Source organism: Miscanthus floridulus, unplaced genomic scaffold (genome assembly GCF_019320115.1).
Source record: "Miscanthus floridulus cultivar M001 unplaced genomic scaffold, ASM1932011v1 fs_573_3, whole genome shotgun sequence".
Lineage (NCBI taxonomy): Eukaryota > Viridiplantae > Streptophyta > Magnoliopsida > Poales > Poaceae > Miscanthus > Miscanthus floridulus.
This window is the reverse complement of record NW_027096958.1, coordinates 37,180-44,293: the sequence shown is the minus strand read 5'-3', so window position 1 is coordinate 44,293 and position 7,114 is coordinate 37,180. Positions and strand designations below refer to the sequence as shown.

General features: G+C 47.3%; 1 pseudogene; it reads left to right on the top strand.

Moving 5' to 3' along the window:
• The first annotated feature begins 3,827 nt into the window (after positions 1-3,827).
• On the top strand, positions 3,828-4,366 carry LOC136532308 (ethylene-responsive transcription factor LEP-like; annotated as a pseudogene).
• Positions 4,367-7,114: the final 2,748 nt, after the last annotated feature.

The following is a 7,114-nucleotide window of genomic DNA, read 5'->3' as shown; positions in this document are numbered from 1 at the left end:
CATCTGCTGAGCCGGTGATGGTAATTAAGAAGTTTCACTGCCAGTTTGTTCAAACACTAAATTCCACCTGCTGCGACCTGGTGGTAAAAATAGATATCACTGTCGGTTGTCCATTTAATCTAGCGGTGGTAATCGGCTGGAAAAAAACCCCATTTCTCTCATCTTCTTCATCACTCCCACAAGGTTGTCCGTTTAATCTGGCAGTGGTAATCAGCTGGAAGAAAACCCCATTTCTCTCATCTTCTGCATCACTCCCGCAACTTTCTGGACCTGCTACTCCTCTCACCATGTTTGGCGAATGTTCTTCATCACGTTTGCTCGTGAAGGCTCTTAATTTTCAAAGGATGTTCTAAGATTGGTAACTAACAACCATTTTCCTAGCTAGCTTGTTCCTTTGGTTAAATCATGAACGAAAACCATCCTTCTTCCTTTTAGAGTGCTTCTTCTTCCTTTGATTAAATTGTATCAAATTGAATGACACATAAGTTAGTAAGATCTACGTCACAAAAGTTATGTTATTCACATATGGATCATGGGTGGATGTACTTGGCAACTATGTCTGTCACGTTCATGGAAGGCATTGACTCTTTTGTGAAGGTTGGCATAGTGTATATGGCAAATAATGTACAAGGTCAAGGATACATACACTTCCCATATGTTGATTGCAAAAATAAAAAGCAATTTAAGAACATTGAGTAGATACGATTTCATCTACTAAGTAGGGGTTTCATGAAAAACTATAAGGTTTGGAACAAACATGACGAGCAGGGTGAGAACTTACCTGAGAAAGTCTCATGTGATACAGTCATTGCATGCTACAACACCGAGTTGAATGTCTAACTACACATTGTTTTGTAGGATATGGAGGCACACACACGTAGGTTGAGAGGGATTAAACATATGGCCATGTTCGTTTCGCTGAAATTTGGCTTATGTTGCTGCTTATGCTGATTTGTTGTGAGAGGAACATTGTTCGTTCGTTGAAAAGTATTGCTGAAGTAGTGTTGCAGAACAGGGTAGGCTTCTTGAACCCAGTGACGTACAGTGAGAGGGATGAAAACAGATCGGATACGGACGGATATCACCGATATTACATTTGTTTTCATATTTCTGTCCGGATTCGGATTCGAATACGGATAGTGTCAACTATGTCGGATAGGATACGATTGGATATCGACATCATAAATATGCTATTTGAGTATTCAGATACGGATACGGTATCGGATGTTGGATATCCGGACTCGGATACGGACAGATCTCAACCCCTCTAAACGGATTCGGCTTCGAATACGGTCGGAAAATATCCGTACCGTTTTCATTCCTAGTGAGAAGACAATACAGGATAATAATGCCATAAATGAATTGACAAAGGGCTTGCTTACCTAACAAGATAATTTAACCAGTTTTGAACATATTTACTTTGTTAATTGAAAGTTTAAAATTACCTTTGTATCACATAATTTAAAGTTTCAAATTGAATATTACCCTATATACAAGTGTTCTCCCGTTGCATCGTACGGGCACTCAGCTAGTATACATACAAGAGTTGGAGGTGGCTAAAGTAGGCCTTGGTGGGCTTTCTGCTAATCGAGACGTGCTGGGCCAGCACGCTGTGCCGAAGACAGGAGCCCAGGCACGGCCCTCCCATCAGGCCAAGCCACCACGAGCACGTTGCCAATCAGGGCGTGCAGTTCTTGGGCCGGCCCAAAACGTCTGGCTGTAGACCCTGCCGATGGGCCTCGGGCTTATAGCCATCTGTGACTCCCTTAATCTGACAAAGGTAAGGAAAATCCTGTCAAAAAAGGCAAAGGTCAGGAAACCATAATATGCCAAAGGGGAACTCCAATCTGAAGGTTAAACAATACCAGATGCTTGTGCACCCCACTTGTGTTGATGGACAGTTCGACATTGGAGCAGAGATGCTGTGTGCATGCATGTGGCCATCGTCATTAGCTAGTTAAGTGAGCAATTATGAGTTCATTATTTCGGATTCTTGTGGCAATGTTGGTGAGTTGCCTCCCTCCAAGCCTAATTGCCTAAAGTCCGGCCAGGACATTAGCGCCTGAATCGAATGCTCTGCACGGTGAGTATATTTTTATACATACAAGCCAGCTTAACAAAGCAGAGTTGTTCCTCTCCATCGCCTTTAATTGGCCAGCTCAAATTTCTTAGCCCGCCTCCTCTGCCTGCTCCGCCACCACCACCAAGGCCACCTCCTGCTCCGCCACCACGACCCATGCCACCACCTCCACCGCCACCCATGCCTCCGCCTCCATCCATGCCACCACCTCCACCACCACCCATGCGGCCTCCCCACAGCCGCGCCGTCCTCCCTGCGATGCTCGACGCAGCCGTGCCACCTCCTCACAGTCCCGTCGGCCTCCCTACGTTGTCCTCCCTGCGCTGGATAGGAGTTGGGAGAGAGAGGAGAAAAGCTCACCGAAACCCTAGATCCAGGAGGAGGAGGGCCTACCTCGTCGGGGTCACCGTGCCACTGGATCCGTGCCGCCGTCACGCCGGGGTAGCCGCACCAGGGCCCGTCTGTGTCAGCGCTGCCATGCCTGGGTCGCTGTGCCGGGCCACCGCGCCGAGGGCCCCCCGCCGCCGTCCATGGCGCGATGGGCGCGTTGGGGAGCAGGGAGGAGCGCGGTGGGGCGCGGGGAGGTGCGCCATGTGGCGTCATGGGTGGGCGTGGTGGGAGGCGGCGGGGCCAGATCCGGAGGGGAGGGGCGGCGCGGCGGCCGGATCCGGGGAAATCCTGGAGGGAGGGAGGGAGGTGGCAGCACCAGATCCGGGAGGGAGGCAGGGAGGCAGCGGGGCCGGATCCGGAGGGGAGGGGCGGCGTGGCGGACGGATCAGGGAAGAGAGAGGGGGCGGCGCGGCGGCTGGATCCGGGGAGAGAGAGGGGGCGGCGGGGAAGGAGAGGGAGGGGCCGGCCGTCGGGGAAGAGAGGGCGGCGCCAGGGATGGAGAGGGAGGGACCGACACCGGGGAAGAGAGGGAGGGGAGGGGCCGTCCGCCGACGGGATCCGGGGAGGGAGCGAGCTGGGGCGAAGGGAGGGGAGGGAGCAAGCTGTGGCGAGAGGGAGGGGAGGGTGGGAACGCGAGGGGATTTTTTATGGGGCGTGTTTTTTTTTTGTTTTTCATCTTTGCCGAGTGTTTTTTTGACACTCGGCAAACCACATATTTGCCGAGGGTTTTGTTTTGCCGAGTGTTTTTAGCACATCACTCAACAATGAATTGATTTGCCGAGTGTCCAAGGAAATGCACTTGGTAAATATAAAAACACTCGGCAAATTTGAGATTTTCGGTAGCGGCGAGGAATCATCATTTGTACTACGTACGTACTGTAGAAGCCAGCAGAAAGAACTGGACAGTACATATGGAACAGTCTACTCCTACGGCTACTGATACTGCAAACAGCAAGTACCGTACAGTACGGTGCGGTGAGTGGCGCTGTGTCAATGTCATCATGACCCCAATCATGTCGACGAAAACGAGGGGAAAAGCCGAGCGGACGACAGGGGCAATAATATAACGGGCGCTTTGCTCCCAGCTGCCATCCTGTCCGCCAGGCATCCCACGACGGACGACGAGCTAGCTAGCCAACTTCATCCGCCCCGGCCAGCGAGCGCGCGCGCGCGCGCGGCAGCTTCATCCTTTCCAGTATAAAATCCATGGCGCCAGTGGCCCCAAGTGACAGGACCAAAGCCCTAGCTGATTCACATCACTGGTCGTGCTGTCTAGTGCCTACTACTCTACTCATTTGCGTTGCGTGGCCCTATTGGTACTCGTAGTCGTAGTCACCTCGCCGCGTGGCTGGTGGCAATGGCGGACGCGCCGATGGCAGCGATGACCGTGCATCAGGATCAGCAGCAGCAGCGGAGACGGCGTTCGCGGGCGTCGAGCGAGTACCTGGGTGTGCGGCGGCGGCCATGCATGGGGCCGGTACGCCGCGGAGATCCGCGACCCGGTCACCAAGGAGCGCCACTGGCTGGGAACCTTCGACACCGCCGAGGAGGCCGCCGTGGCGTACGATCTCTCAGCCATCTCCACCTCCGGCCCCGCCGCCACGCGCACCAACTTCTACTACCCGCGCGACGCCGCCGGGCTCCCCGCGGGCGCGGCCACCGCACGGCAGCAGCCGCTGGAGCTGCTGCCTTATGATGATCCGGTGCCATCACCAGCGCCGCCGCCCTCGCCGTTGTCCAGGCCGTAGCGGCGGTGATATTGTGGATGGTTATTGTAAATGTCAGGTCATGGCGGAGGAGGCTGATGCCGACGATGAGTCCATGACGATCGCGGCCATTCTGCAGAGCTTCCAGCATCTGAATGCTCCGTCGGCATCCTCTGCTTCGCTGTATTAGCTGTACGCCTGTAACGTGTTTAAGAAATGAGAACCGAGGCAGAGTATCACTACCGGAAACACCTAAGTTGCCGAGTGTCAGATGCTTTGCCGAGTGTTCTTTTTCGGGCACTCGACAAAGACGCCTTTACCGAGTGTTTTTTTGACACTCGGCAAAGAGGCTATTTACCGAGTGTTTTTTTAACACTCGGCAAAGAGTCTCTTTGCCGAGTGTTTTTTTTTTGACACTCGGCAAAGAGCTTCTTTGCCGAGTGTTTTTTTTTTACACTCAGCAAAGAGCTTCTTTGCCGAGTGTTATTTTTTTTACACTCGGCAAAAAAATTTTCAAAGCACATTTTGAAGCAGTAAATTAATTCAAATAAAAAAGTTTTCAACTACAAAGTTGTATAACCCATCAAGATGTACAATGTTTGTTTTGGTCTTTTCTTCATACGACAAAGTGAAAATAAATTTGTTCACAAATCTAACATATCTCTCTTGTAGTTTATGAAACTACAAGAGAGATATATAAGATTTGTGAACAATGTTAGAACGACCATGTTGGATGAACAGATGACCAAACAACCAAAATAAACTTTGTAGATCTCGAAAAGTTATGAAACATTGTAGTTGACAACTTTTTGATTTGAAAACATCTTGTCATGCAAAACTGTGTTTGAATTTCAAAATTTTAAAATTCAAATTTTGTAAACGACCTCGGATGGAAAAACTTCCTAAACTAAAAGTGTAGATCTCGAAAAGTTATGAAACTTTGTAGTTTACAACTTTTTTATTTGAAAACATCTTGTCATGCAAAACTGTGTTTGAATTTTAAAATTCAAATTTTGTAAACGACCTCGGATGGAAAAATTTCCTAAACTAAAAGTGTAGATCTCGAAAAGTTATGAAACTTTGTAGTTTACAACTTTTTTATTTGAATTCGTTTAGGGCCTCAAACATGCAATTTACATTCGGTTTAGTATAATATATTGGGAACTAAAACGGAATCCAGACACAAGTGATAGTGTGGTGTAGTGGTAGAGGAGCGCGTAGCCATGAAATTCACGCGAAAAATGTCGTAGATGGGTGGGCGCTGGCCCGTGGGGGCCTCCATCGATATAAAAAAATTCTGTTTTTTTGGGTAAAAATTCCTATTTTTTCGGGTTTTTTTTCGGTTTCAACTTTGCCGAGTGTCGGGCACTCGGCAAAGGCTTTGCCGAGTGCCCGATAAAAGACACTCGGCAAAGTTGGCTTTGCCGTCACTTTTTTTTGGCGAGTGTTGTTCGCCGAGTGTTACACTCGGCAAACCATTTGCCGAGTGTTTTATGCCTTTTGCCGAGTGTTTCGGGCACTCGGCAAACTCAAGGAGTCCGGTAGTGTATGACTGTATGACGTGGGATGATGTATGTCTACTTACTGAATATGTAGGCCGCTAATAGAAGGCCGCGATGTATGTCATGCTCATTGAGTCATTGTCCCATGTTAGCTATCTTGAGCAACTCCTCCGTATCCTTGCTAATTGCTATGAATAGATGTCCGGGTGAAAAGATAACCTCCAACGGCTTCTTTAATTGGTTATGCAAATATAGCCATCTTATGTTTCATATTTCTCACTAGCCAAACATAAGATATAGAAAGCGGTTATGGTAATTGCACCATACACTACCGGAAACAGTATATATGCTGAGTGTCTGGTGGTTTGCCAAGTGCATTTCTTCGGGCACTCGGCAAACAGTATCTTTATCGAGCGCCTACAGGTAAAAACTCGGCAAAATAAATACACTTGGCAACAAACTTATTTGCCGAGTGCAGGAAATAAAACACTCGACAAACAACAACAAGACATTCGGCAAAGAATAGACACTCGGCAAAGGACCGCTACGTGTGACGGCCGTCAATCGGGGTGCCGGCCGTTAGAACTTTGCCAAGTGTCGGTTAGTGACACTCGGCAAAGAGAATCTTTGCCGAGTGTTTTTATCTGCCACTCGACAAATAGGTTCGTTTGCCGAGTGTTTTATTTTGACATTCGACAAATTAAAAAGTTTTTTCCTCCCCTGACCTTGAAACTTTTTCTACTCTCCACATACAACATGTGGTACTCCATGTTAAGATTTGGTATATTTAATTAATTTATTGCCTTTAAAGGAATTTTTTGGTATAAGTCAAATTTGAACTACAAGGGATTCAAATAATATAATAAAATGAGAAGAAAAATGATATTCATGTTATTGAGCCCGTGTGAGGCTTTATCCGGGAAATGAAAGGAAATTTTAAACATCTTGTTCATGAAACCCGACCACGAACGTGTGGCCGAATGATTTTTAAATTCTTAAAAAAACAAACGAAGTCTGAAAATCATGAGATTTGTCAAAATCTCGTGATATCATACATGGAGACCATGGTAAAAAATTGAGAACATTTTGCACAATCTGTCACGTACGATGTTTACAAACCGAAGTATCTGAGAAGAAGAATCGTAGCATTGAGAATGATTCGGTAAGATTTGGAGTCAAAGTGACGGTCGAATTGGGGTTTGACTTCAGAACTTTTTGTATAGCAATAGAGAACATAGATTGATTCATGTGTAATTTTGGAAAATTCATGGATCCGTTCGATAATTTTAATTTGTTAAGTGCAATTATAGAATTTTAATTGATATACATTGAATTTGAGCTACAACGGCATGAAATGATAAGTTTTTTTCCCTTCTGACCTTGAAACTTTTTCTACTCTCCACATACAACATGTGGTACTCCATGTTAAGATTTGG